At 37.2% G+C, this 14,335-nt stretch overlaps 1 pseudogene; it reads right to left on the reverse strand.

Moving 5' to 3' along the window:
- The window catches only part of LOC124979088 (mitochondrial fission regulator 2-like), a 31,927-nt pseudogene extending 17,837 nt beyond the window's left edge, over positions 1-14,090 (reverse strand).
- Positions 14,091-14,335: the final 245 nt, after the last annotated feature.

Consider the following 14,335-nt stretch of genomic DNA (forward strand, 5'->3'; position numbering starts at 1 on the left):
TGTTTCTTTATTTTTTGTTTGCACACCCAGTGGGGCTGCTCCACACCAGCTCTCGTGATCCAAGTGCCATCCTGATCTCTGGCTTGAGATGCTAGTTGTTTGGATCCAAGAGTCCACCACACTCTCCATTTCCACAAATCTGCTGGACGTGGAATTTCAAGGGAAACACCCTAAGGTGCTGTTGGGAATGGAGTTGCTTTCAATAGTTTGCTTCCTAAACTTTATATGGATTTATTATCATGCTCTCCCCTTGCCAACTTTGGCCTGTACCTTGTAGGATTCCACAGGATATGGAATAATAAGCATGTATCTGAATGTACCTGGAGAAGATTCTGGTTTGACTCAAATACGGGATATTTAACTCCAAGTTTGGGTTTCCTTTGGAGGTGAGCAATTAGGAGGTCCCGCTTCCACGGGGTATTTCTCCTTTGGAGACTGGCGTTGATTTATGATAGATGCATGGAATACGTCCTAGGGTCCAAGTTGTGACTGCTTTCCTTCAAAGAGGGCCATGGTGCTCTTATTACTCACAGGGGAGCTGCATGATACTCTGTGTTTATTTCACTCATGATTTATTTCTTTTGAAAGTATTGTGGTCTTTGTTAAAACATTCATTTCACTGGCGGTGGAGACTTACGGTATAAAGAAGTATTGGTATTTGCAGGCTACTTTTTTTGTTAATTCTGTTTATCTCTGGAAACCTTTTATTTAAGTTTGTGTGTGTGTGTGTGTCTTGTATGGCATTTGTCCACTTTGAGACCTATCGAGAAATGACTGCTCCTCACTCTCCCTCACTCATTTTCATTAACTGCCAGTCTACTTGGACCAGATTTTCACATCAAATCAGGTTTAGGTGCTTAAATGTGCTGAGACATCTTTCTTCTTTCCAGTTCAGCTCAGAGAAAGAGCAGAGAGGGTTGGGGTCTGGTCTAGGCTCTGTGTTTGATTACTTGGATAACCTGGAGCCAGACTCTACTCACACGTGGAGTCTCACTGTCTTATCTGTGGAAGGAGGCGATCCTATCAGATATTTGGCTCTTAAACAATGTCTTCTTAGGACTCCTCCACATCTCAAAAGTACTCAGGGTCCTGTGGAGTTCTGACAGAATTACACTTCCCCTCACTGGTTTCTCCAACTTGTAGAAGGCATCTTTTCTGCCTTTTTGATTGCTTATGTCAATTCCCATGACAAATCTCCTCTTTATCTATCTATCTGTCTATCTATCCATCCATCCATCCTTCCTTCCTTCCTATTGATTCTGTTTCTCTGGAAAACCCCAACTAATACAAGTGTTAAATAAATTGTCTAATAATAAGCGAATGAGCTATTTATAATGCAGCATTTTGGTAAAAATTGTGCATGCTTTCTTTAAAACAACTATATAAAAGCTATATTTGAACAAATAAAGTTGTCTGAAATTAAGCTTTAAGGCAAAATTAACTAGAGAACCAGAATTAAAAGAAAGCAGAATGTAAGAAAAATAAGGAAATAAATTAGTCCCTTAGTCCCTTTTGTTGGATGAGTAGTCCTCCTTGGTTCCTGCCTCTTGTTTTATTTTACCAGTTGCTCATATTTAGATTTCTGAAAAGTAGATTCTCTTGAGTAGTATTCTTCAAAGTTCAGTTGCTGAAGACAATCCTCTATGAGGCAGAAAGAAGGTTTTAGGATTTTTATTTTTGTTCTTCTGTTTCTCAAAGGATAATCTAAATTCTGTCATCTGGGACTAAACTGTCAGTTTAATGATGGTGAAGACTTTGTTCACTATGTCTCCTTACTCTGTCATCTTCAAGGTGGTTCTGCCATTTGTATGGTTAAGACACTTAAGTACCCTATCCACCTACTGGCTATTGAGGACCAGGGATCTGAAGAAGACGGGACAATCAGGAAGTCTTCTGTTACACTTAATCTCACTTCCCATCTGCCAGCATTTATTTCCATGGACATACCTAGCTGCAAGGGAGTCTAAAAATGTTAACAATAACCATTTATTGATGCCCCAGCTAAAGTTTGGAGGCTCTCTCACTAAAAAAAAAGGAGAGTAGATATTGGTGAGACCTAACTTCTATACATAATATTTTCAAAGGGCTCACACAAGAATAAAATTAAAAAAGAAAGTTACAGAACAAAGTGACTGGATGTGACTCATTAGTACAGTAGGTACTTAGCATACACAAAGCCCTGTTTTGATCCCCAGCATTAAAAAGAAAAAAAAAAGTTACCAAAGGGTTCATAAACTTATGCACTTTCCTTTTATAAAAGATGAGAATTTCAAATAGTAAGCTGACAGTAATGACTAACAGTTTTGATATAACCACAGCTACACAAGTGGTTATGAAAATCTCTATATTTAAATTTCCCTGCATGGTGATGATGGGAAAGAAATCTTTACAAAAGCATATATGCTCTGGACAGAATACTTAGAAAAAGTATGCCGGGAATTGTGTAGCTCTGGTTGCTAGAGAGTATTCAAGTGTGTCTTCAGTTTAAAAAAATCCCTCATTTCTACATACTTAAAAACTTATGAATAGAATTTTAAAAAATTAAATATTCCAAAATTATTTGGACATATTTTAAATCAATTTATTAAAAATAGAAAAATAACACTCATTTTTTAAAAATTTGGATAAATTTATTAAAAATAAAAGTAACACATTTACATTAATTTGGATAAATTAATATTTTTGTTAACATGTCAAAAGATGAAATTTTACGAGCCCACTTAAAGCCACACCCTTTAAATATCTGTAAGTGGTAATAAAAAAATGGCAAATAATGTATTTCTTCTATAACCTTCTTCCATCCCATAAAGTTTCTTTTTAAACTTTGAGAAGACTTTAAAATTAGGTATCATGGTTTAAATGATTATGTTTGTTACAGCATTCATTTTTACCATTTATTTTGTATTAGATTTGTATCAGTTAAAGCATAATCAATGTTGTATCAATAATACATTAAAAGAATTTATAAAGATTTTTCATTTAATATTAAATTTATTTTCCTTTTATGTCTTTTTGTGCACATTATAATAAAAGTGACTTAATAGTATGGTAGCGTACGTCTATTCAACATAAACCAACATTCCAACAAATGTCTAAAAAATGAATTTAAACTTATTTTTATTTATTTATTTATTTATTTATTGGTATTGGGGTTGAACCCAGGGACACCTAACCACTCAACCACCTCCCCAGTCCTTTTATGTATTATATTTACAGACAGTGCCTCACTGAGTTGCTTAGGGTTTGCTAAATTGCTGAGGTTGACTTTGAACTGTGATCCTCAGGCTCCCGAGCCATTGGGATTGCAGGCATGTGCCACCACACTTAGAATTTTTTTTAACATAGAAAGAGAAATACGGTGCACTAATATTTAGTTTATGGATTGACATTAACAAACTCACATTTTGTGTTTTTCAGGAGAGCACAAGGTAATATCTGGATTAGAAACAAAGATTGAGATGCTTGATCAGGGGTTATTACAGCATGTCATGGACATCCTGTGGAACTAATGGAATCAGTTCCTGAACCTACAGTCTTAGACTGTAGTGAACTCTTGCACATCACTGTCCTGTGCTACAGAAGTTGATAGCTAAAACCACACACCTCACTGTTTCATGTGTATTCCTATCATCTTATCAGTTTGCCTGTTGAGAATCAAAATTCTGAGTGCTTCATAGCAAGATGAACAAGGTCATGTGAATGCATCTTTATGTTTCACTCTAGTCATGCTCAGAACAAAAGTGAATTTTATTAATGCTCTATGTGTCAAGGATTTGTAGTCTTCGGAATCAGTAAAATTATATAATGAAGGGCCTCCATTGGAGTACAGAAGAGTGTGTGTATGTGTGTGTGTGTTGGTTTTATAAAGAATTAATGCAATGTGACTTTAATATGTCTACACAGTTGCCATTTACTTGATCATACAATAGATTCAGTGTCAAGCTCTTCAAACTTGTTCCTTGTGCCACTTGAAGATGTGATAGTTGCCCAAAGTTACTTTTCCATATTAACTTTGTTTTGGGAGGTGGTTACCTGGGATTGAACTCAGGGGCACTAGACAATTGAGCCACATCCCCATCCTATTTTGTATCTTTTTAGAAACAGGGTCTTAGTGAGTTGCTTAGTGCTTTCTGTTGCTGAGACTCACTTTGAACTCGTGATCCTCCTGCCTCAGCCTCCCAAGCTGCTGGGATTATAGGTGTGTGCCACCGCGCCCAGCTTCTTTTCCACATTAACTTTTAGTTTAAATGTTGCCGTCCTACTTTGGTCCCATGACAATGTCATATTCTTCAACCCCAGCTAAATTAAACTGAAAATCAAACAGTGAAATTTGAAACTTGTCTCATGTATATTCCATCTTCTTAATAGTAAATAATGATGTTTAGCTTTGGATGGATTAATGCACAAGGAAAGTTCAAACATTTTTGGATTTGCCTTCAAATACCAAGTAACTTAATTTCATTAAAAATTTCCATAGCAACTCCTCACAAGTCTCATCAAGGCATTTATGATTTTTTTTGGGGGGAGATGGTCTTACAAATACAGTTAACTGTGATATGGTTTGGTTAGTGTTATACCAGAAACATGGACAATGTAAACTTGGAAGGAAGCAAACGATTCACTTCAGGAGATAAAAGTTTTGTTGGTTGGATTTCAAGTAGATAGCAAGTACAAGAGTGCTGAGAGTTGAAGTATGTAAAGACTTTACTTCACATTCACTTTTTATTGATAATGTAAAACATTGTGTAACAGAACTGTATTAGCTCAGGAAATAGAAGTGGAAAAGACAGAAGCTCTCTGAGTCACAGTGGAGCTTAGAGCAGTACTAGAGGACAGGGACATTGAGAAAAGACTCAAAATGCTTAATTCAATTTCGTGAAATGCTGCGGAAGAGAGATACAGAGTGTTACATGGGTTAACGAGGGTGTCACGAGGGTATCTTACTTAGTCTTGAGCTTTAAGAAAGCAGATCTGGGGGAGCAATGATGAAAAGGTTGTGAGGACTGGGACTTGGAAAGATCGGGGCAAAGGTGGTGGAGAAGGAGTAGGAAACAGAATTAAGAGAAATAAAAGGTCTGTCAACTGCAGAGTGCTTTTGAAATGTGGAAATCCAGTTCTTAGTGTTTGCTATGGACTGCATGGTATCCCTCAAAATTCATATTGAAGCCCTAAATCGCCAGTGTGACTATATTTGGAGATAGAGTTTGGGGAGGTAATTAAGGTTAAATGAAGTCAGAAGGGTGGACCCTGATAGGATTGGAGCTGTTGTAAGAATAGGAAGAGAGATGACTCCCTCTACCCACATGTTCCTAGGAAAGACGTCAGGATATGGCAAGAGGGATGCCATCTGCACCAAGAAGATGGCCCTCGCTAGAGCTGACCATTTTGGCATACTGATCTTGGACATGAAACCTCCAGAATTTTGAGAAAAAATATTGTTGTCTAAGCCACCAGTCTGACTGAGATATATATATATATATACCCAAACTGACTAATAGTATCCTTTAACTTTATCCTTTGAAGAGATTATGGTGACAATAATGTGATAAGAAACTCTCAGTTCCCATGGATTGAACACTTATTGAATATCAGATACTGTGTTAGATGCTTCATATATAGTATTTCTGATTCTAAAAATGTGGTTATAATTCTTGCTTGCAGATTAATCAACCCAGTCTCAGAAAGGCTTGTTCATGGTCACACAGCAAGTACATTGTAGAAAAGTATAAAATCCAGATTAAGACTAACTCTAAGTACTAAGATACACTCCTGAACAGATAGCCATATTTCTCCTTCCTGAATACCTTCAGTGATAATATTTACTTGTTCCAGTATTTGATTTTGTATAGGTTCAAGTTCTAGTTTGTTTTAATTTCGTGTTCAGATGAAATCTTCCTTTGTATTACTTTTATTTATTGTGCCTGACCCACTCCTATAGTATTTCCTTCTTTGTAACAGAATTTAATCATTTTTAATCTACCCTCTTAAGGTAAAGCATGGTAGATGGATAGCTCATTGTTTATTGACTTGACTATTTCCATCTGTAAGGTGGCAGGACTTTGACCTCATCCCCACATTGCCTTTGGTTCTATCTGGTGGTTTTCAAAGGAATTTTTGAATTTTAAAGCAGTTTTAACTGCTTAAGTCAATGAGTAAGCATGATAGCTGCTTTAGTCAGCTTTTTTTTATCTCTGTGACCAAAATACCTGACAAGGACAACTTAGTGGAAAAGTTTGTTTTGTGTCATCATTTCAGAGGTTCAATCCATGGTGGGCCCACTCCATTGCTCTGAACCTAAGGTGATGGAGAATATCATGGCAGAAGGTGGCATGGTGGAAAAGTACTGCTCAGTTCACAGTGGCCAGGAAGCAGAGAGCGCAAGGGAAAGGGACCACAGGGAATATGCACCCTTCCAGGAAACACCCCTAGTGACCCACCTCCTCTAGTCACACCCCATCTGCTTACACTTACTACCCATTCAGTCTGTTCAAACTAGAATGGACTGATAAGGTTATAACTTTCACAATCTAATCATTTCACCTCTGAATATACCTGCGTCAACACAGAAGCTCAGGGGGGACACCTGAAATCTAAACCATAACAATAGCCCTGTGCCTCACTGCCTGCTAAAAACTGCCCAAAGGCATGCCAAGAATATGTCTCAGATACTCCAAGATTTCTTCAGAGTAAATAAGCCAACAGACAATTGTACTAGAGACCATACAAAGGAAAAGCAAAGGATGTCTTCCTCAGCTTTCTGCCTTAAATTATCTCCAGATGCCAGGAGCAACTCTGAGTCAGCTTGTAAAGCTCCCTCAGCAATTCTTCCAGCTTCTTCCCTTCTTTCCAAAGTGGATCCATATTAATCCAGACTGGTGAGAAGAAGACACTCTTGGGTCATCCTCCATTCTCCTGTTGACTTTTCCTTCTCTCACATGCTTGCACTTGATCCAACCTTCTGCTTTTCCATTCACAAACATTAAAGCCCTAATTCACAGGAATGGAGAAAACATTGGATTCAGGTGAAATTGTCAGGGGACGTGGGTTTGGCAGTGAAAACTAGGGGGTAGCTTTTGACTATAGAAATTAGTTTAAAATGCAATTTTATCATCTCTTTAGAGGGTTTTTAACTCATTTGCCATCTCAGCAGCCTTTGCATGTGCTCCTGTTTCTCAGTGCCCTTCTCAAAATGGAACACTTATAGCTGAACCTAATATTCCAGATGTGACCTGATTAGGTCAGTGCATAGTAGTATAGTTTATGTCATTCTCCAAAATAATATCAAATCATAGTGGCTTCCTGTTTACAGACCTCATTTGATTCTCTTTCTTGGTCTTCACCAATCATGCTAAATTTATATTGATGGCCCATCCCAACTTCTTTACATTCTCTTTTTCCAGAATGTTCTCCCGCTTTTCTCTATTTGAAAAAATGTTCTGTTTTCCTTTGTCTGAGTTAGATGGTCCATACTCTTCAGACTTTCTCAGTCTCACTCATCATCTTTTCATTGAATAATCTTTTAAGTCTATATCACCTTCACTAACTGCATTTCTTAAACATTGAGGTCAGAAATCAGATATTATTCATTTCTGTTTCATCAGCTTTGATTCTCTGTCTAGCACATTTAGGTATTCAAAAAATTTCCACTCATTAATGATTTATTGTGGCATTAAGTTATATTTACTATTAAATTAAAACAAGTACTTTTTATTTTATTACCCTATAAAATATTAGATGACTTGCTAGACTTATTTCTTAAATATTGAATTACTCAGCTTTTAGACTGAATTAATGAATTAAATACCTTTGTTAATGCTGTTCCCATAGCAACCCATTTTGACTCCATATAAACCAGTATTTTCCATGTTTGTTTTTTTTTTTTTTGGTGGAGTGTCCAAATCATCAACCTTATGCAACTTCAACACATACTATACCTTACAATGGTGGAATCATAGCTTTGGAACACACTTGGAAAATAATCATCACTGTCATCTTTTTAAAGACATAAAATCAGAGACTTAAACATTTTTGGTGATGGATGAAGTTGTCACGGCTAGTTAATGGAGCAAGAATCAAAACCCAGATCATTTCCATTCTTTCTGCTGTTGCTGTTAAAATTTGTGTACATGACTCCACTTGCTAGGACAATTTCAGATTCATCTTTCCTATACATGCCCTTAGCATCATTTTGGCTTTTACTGCATCTTACCTTACTTGCAGGATGATCAAAGTTAACAGCACAGGACTAGGAGCTGAAATGCCTAAGCTTATAATGTTGGTTTTGTATCTCCATCACTTGATGCCTTTGGGAAGCAGTTCAAGTGTTCTCAACCTCAGTTTTCTTATCTATAAAATGGGTAGATAAATAGTTTCTGGTTTATAAATTATTGCGAGAATTGAAAGATTTAAGGTACTTGCAAGCACTCTACATATGTGCTATACACATCACATCACTCACATTTCTGTGATCTTGTACTTGTCCTTAACCTATATGGATCCCTACTGTAGCTGCTGACACCGTATCCCAACTAATTGGCCAGTATCTTGCATTCTTTTGATATTTTTCAAGGCCGATTTTCATTCATTTTTAATTTTTTAGTCAATCTTTATTTTTGAATACTTTTTGGTTTACAGAAACATTGCAAAGTTAGGGCAAAAATTATTATATATCTTTCACCCAGCTTCCTCTAGTGCTAACAAGGCATGTAAAGTTCATTATCAAAACTAATAAATTATTATTGATACAATATCTTCACTGGATTACAAATTTCTTTGGGTTTTCACCAGATTTTTCACTAATGTCCCTTTTCTATTACAGAACATAGTTCAAGATACTGCACTGCAGTTTTTACTTTTTTTTTTTTATGTGCTTTTTGAAATTGATGCCCATGGTTGCGTATAATAGTGCTCATGTGGGCAGTTTTGTCCAGAAGAAAGAGGGTCCATGACAGCCTTCATGAGCTGGGTTGTTGCACTTCAAGGACACCTGATCACCCCAATTTCCTTACAAATGACCAGAGTGCACAGAGAGAACAATAGGTTTCCCTATTTGAAAGCTGCATGTTCTGAAGTTAGGGAGTGCATGAGAATAAACAGATGGTATGGAACAGGACTTCTGTACAGAAAATCTTGTCAGGCTTGTGGGATTTGATCCAGGTTTATGGCTCACAAGAAAAGAGAGCAAACATGGAAACACTCCTATATCTTCTGATTTGAGCAAAAATATATGTAGAGACACATTTGTTCATTTATTCAAATATTTATTGAGCAATTACTGTTGTCAGTCATTATTCTTGATGATAGATATGACTAATAACCAATAGAAACAGTTATTCATTCTCAAATGAACTCTTCTAGCAATGTAATTAAGCAAAATAATTTTAATTTAAATCATATCATTAAATGATTGTGATGATTATACCTCATTTTTTCTTTGCATTATTTGATTCATAATTTTTAAAAATGTTCACATATTACATTGATAATAGTAGTTAGTAATGATAGTTAATAATAGTAGGAGTTTAAGAGTTAAATATACCTTTATCATGTATCAGATGTTGTATTAAGTCAACACATATTGAAAACTAAGTGTTTATTAAAACCCTCCAAAATTGGCATGTGTTTTTCACTGTTGGAGGTTTTTAAACTGAGACTCGTAGAGGTGGGACAAACTTCTCTATGATCTCATGACTGCTGGGGGGAAAAGGTGGGATTTAACCACAACCCTCTCTGAAAACCCTTATCCTGTAAAATCAGAGTTTGGGGTGACTTTGCCAAGTGCTGTAAAGAGCAGAGACTTACTATTCTGGTCTAAGCTTGAATATGGTCATTTATAAGAGGAGTATGAAAAATGAAATGTAGTTTTGTTTATGTGCTTGAAAGTAAAAAGTTATTGAAAGATTAAGGGAATCTGAGAAGAAGGTTATAAAATAAAAGTTTAGAGAAGAGAGTGGATTTTCTGAAGAAAAAATAAATTGATCAGAAGCAAAGTCAGTAAATCTTAAGGCTTTTTTTTTGTGGTGGTAAGTAATGAAAAATAAAACCCAACACAAAAACACAGCCAGAAACAGAACAGGCCTGGGGAGCAGGGAGGCCCTCCTCAGCTGAACCTGGGCCCTGCTCTCCTAGCCTGCCCTCAGACTTGACAGCACCTTGTGGGTTTGGCTTAGCCTTGGGCAGGCAGTCAGAGAGCAGCTGTGTTACTACCTTGCTGTCTAGGCTGAGGTTTTAATTTTTCCCTTTGGTAATAAAATTGCACTGATTATAACACCTCTGTTATAACCTTACTAGGTTGTGCTGTCACTTGATGTCCTATCATGCCTCCTGGGAACATTTCCAGAATGTTCTCTCAGAATGAAGTCATGTGAAATCTGTACATCCATGTCACATTCGCTTTGATGGAGAGAGTATCACATTCTTTATTTCACTTTTCTCAAGATAATCTAAACTTCCTCATCTCTCTGCCCTTTGTGCCAGTCTTACATAGACATGAAGTGTTTTGAAAGAAATCCAGGGATTAATTATGATAAACTCTCTGAGTCACCTTTTGGGGTTTTTATGGGGGTGAGTTTGGGGGAGGCTCTGGGATTTGAGTGATTCCTCAGGATCAAATTAGAATTTGGTCTTCAGAAAAGGTTTATAATCCAACCTGAAAGTGGAAAGCTTACAATGTAATAACTTCAGATGCCATCTGGTTGGATTGTTCTTTTATTTTATAGACAAAAAAGGTTAACTGCATTCCTAAGGCACAAAGTTGGCTATGGGCACAGCTGTGACTCAACCCTAGATCACCTCATTTCCAAATTAGTGTTCTTTCTACCATGACACTAAAAGAGACAAGGATAAAAAGATCAAGAAATGTACTTACAATGAAGTTTAAATCTTTTTATTTCTCCCCTAATTTGGCTAGAACCCGAGAAAATGATTTGTTAAATCTTTAAAAGAATTTTAAGAGGCAAAATTTTCCACTCATCTTGAAAGTGTTTTCCAAGGTTTAACAGGTAGAAATGGTCGACAATTTTAAAGATCAGGAAAATAATTCTGTAAGTCAGACCTATTTCTGTGACCAAGTCAAGCATTCTACTAAGAAATATATTGTATCATGGTTATTATTTTCTCCCTACTGACTATGGCAATTTAATTCCATAATATAAAGCAGCTCATGGGTTGAAAATGTACCAGGACAGAAATATCTGTTTCAGGCTCTTACCTCAGAAGTGAAGTAGTAATGTGAAGCACATTCTGGCACCATGGGTAGTAAACTCCAGTAGCAAAGCACTAAGTATAAGACTGAGATGAGGCACAGAGAGGACAGAGCCTCATCTTCCTCCTCATTTTGTGCCCCAGGCATTCAACCCTTTAGAAATATTTCTATCATTATGGTTTTGTTACAAGCTGTGGTAACAGCTTTTGTTCTCCTTGTTAGTGAGAACAAACCACAGGAGTGAAATATGTTCTCATTTGCTATTTAGCTCATTACAGTTTATTCTTATTAAGGGATTATATTCTTATAAATATATATATATATATTCTTATATAAAGTATATATATATATTCTTATATAAGGTATGCATATTATATATATTTAACATACATGTATACTAAATATACATATATATTAAATAACGGTGTTATCTACAAATGAATTCTTTTATTCCTAATAACATTTGGGAAGAAAGTAACATTTTCTGATTTTTTTTTTTAAGTTGGAGAAGACAAGACATAAACACATTTTGACCAGTAAGATTAAGTTTCTAAGTACTGTAATAGTGTAAAATGAGGACACAAAAGTAGATTATCTTGGAGATATTTTCCAGTACAGAAGCCATAAGATTAACAAAGCATATATCTCACTATTTCCTCTTGTCTCAGTGATGAAATGAACACATTCTAAAAGTGCATGAGGGAGGAACTTCATAACACACACATCTCTCTCTCCACACACACATCCACTTTAAAAAAAATTATTTTTTAGTTGTAGAAGGACACAATATCTTTGATTATTCATTTGTTTTCCTGTGGTGCTGAGGATTGAACCCAGTGCCTCACATGTGCTAGGTAGGCACATTGGCACTGAGCCACAACCCAGCCCCCACAACCCTTTTGCACTTTGTCCCTCCATCCACTCTTCCATCCTCCTCCATATCACACATGCCACAAGCCCTCTATTGGGACTTGTATTCTGTGAATTGTGGATGTTACCTCCTATCACCCTTGCAGCCATACTAGGTAGTGCACATTATTATTCCTTTTATAGATGAGGAAGTCAAGAATCAGTGATGATAAATATTTTGCCCAAATTCATCCAGTCATTGCAGAAGTGAGACTAAAATATCTGATTTCAAATTTGTGGCCTTATATTATACCGGAAGATCAATGGAAAGTAGAGAAGTTAGATCAGAATAATTAGAGCCCACATCATGTCCCTTTGTCCTTAATTCTGCATTTGATCTCTTTCTTGGCAAGCACTGCCTTTCTTCCTCTTTCTGTCCCATTTGTATGTTTTAGAAGTTCTCTTAGTCCATGTTTCCAATTCCAAAAGAGTGAATACACAAGATGAATGCCATCTGTATTTCCTATATTCTTCCTCTGTTCTCTTAAAAGTAGATTCTTTTTTGAGAAGTAACATGATAGAGTGGAAAGAACACAGGTTTGGTTTTATTAGTTTGTTAGTTTATAACTTGAGAATGAAAAGATATTATTTGGAAAGTTGACTAATGTAATCCTTTTGAAGCATTTAGTGCAGAATGACTGAGGTACTTGTCATTCAAAAGGATATGTCTTTTCCCTCTCAGTGACAATGAATGAGGATATTGGGAGGTGTGATTGCTTAGCTTATATAGTTGCATTACTGGTTTTCCTTCCTTTTAAGTCTTGACCTTTGCAGAGAAAAGGATCTCTGAAGGGAGACAGAAGACCGATAGACAATCCTTCCCGTAAGCCCCTGAGCTCTCTTGGCAGCTGGTGCAGCATGATTGAAGGGTTCCTGGTTATGCCAGGTAACATCACCTATTCCATTTCCACCCATCATCCTACATCTCTCAATTAGCAATGATTTTTGGATACAACCAAATCCTAACCTCCATTAAAAATCTTCAGGGAAATTTTGAAGCCTAAAAAGTAGTGTTACTAGATGTTAAGAAGCCACTAGTTTTGTTCACTCTCTATTCCTTCATACACTGATCTAAACATGGCTTTATCTGGCCAACATGTATTGAGTATTATTGTGAACCAGGTTCAACAGTAGAAATATGACAAAACAATAACAATATCAAGGGCTATTGATGTGGTCAGTGCTTCCCATGCCAGTCATTACATATTTTAAATACTTTATAATTTTAATCATTTAGTCCTCACAACAACCTATGCAAGAGATATGGTTACCACAGTCCCACTTTAGAAGTGAGGGCACTAATAAGAGCAAAATGGCTGACGAGAGATTCCTGGCACATATCCTTCCACAAAAGAGAGGCCCAAACAAAGAAAGCAATAGCTATTGCACTGGAGTGTAGGAGATACACGGTGGCCTTACAAAGAAGAGATCTAAGTACAGAACAAATACCATCCCATCCCTCTAGCTCAACACTGAGCCAAGAGGGACTTCGCTCATGAGGAAAGGGCAAGAAAGGGGCCTGCAGAAATTCTCACTTACTCCACAGATACGCGAAGTATTTGCTTTTGGAGGAGACAAACAGATCAGGAGCACAGTTTGGAAAGCCATTGGGGTACCACACCACTGTGCTATCCAAGAGATGGAGCCTAGTCCACACTGTAATCTGTACTACACAGGCTCCTGCCACACAGCATTGTCTTAAGAGCCTGGCCAACTGGGGTCCCATGATGCAGTTAGGATGGCTGGTGCCAGGAACTCTGCAGATGCAGCCCCATGAACCAGTCAGGTGATCATATACCTGTGGTAGCCAAACAGTACAACTTGTGGGACACAGTCTATAGAAGCCCCAGAAAGCACACTGGCAAGCCGGCCCATCCTCCTGCAGAAATATCCAGGTAGCTGATTCTGTGAAGATCTTCTTGTTGAGTTCCTGAGAAGTACCAGGTTGCTCCAATAAGCCCAGGAGGCATCTGAGCATCCTCTAGGAGGGGCTTGATCATCCAGGTCCTGGGAAATAGACACGCAGTTATGGCAGTCCACCCTAGACCCCAGAAAGCAGCTTGGATTCTTCCCTGAATAGATCATTCCATAGAGTACCCAGAAAGTCACCATCACAGCTCTCAGACACTGATAGCCAGTCACTGGGCATGTTTATTGAGACCCAGCAGAGGTGCCCACTCCATTTTAGTCATCAGAATCCAATGTGTACTCCACTTTCACTGC

Source organism: Sciurus carolinensis, chromosome 1 (assembly GCF_902686445.1).
Source record: "Sciurus carolinensis chromosome 1, mSciCar1.2, whole genome shotgun sequence".
NCBI classification, from domain to species: Eukaryota; Metazoa; Chordata; class Mammalia; order Rodentia; family Sciuridae; genus Sciurus; species Sciurus carolinensis.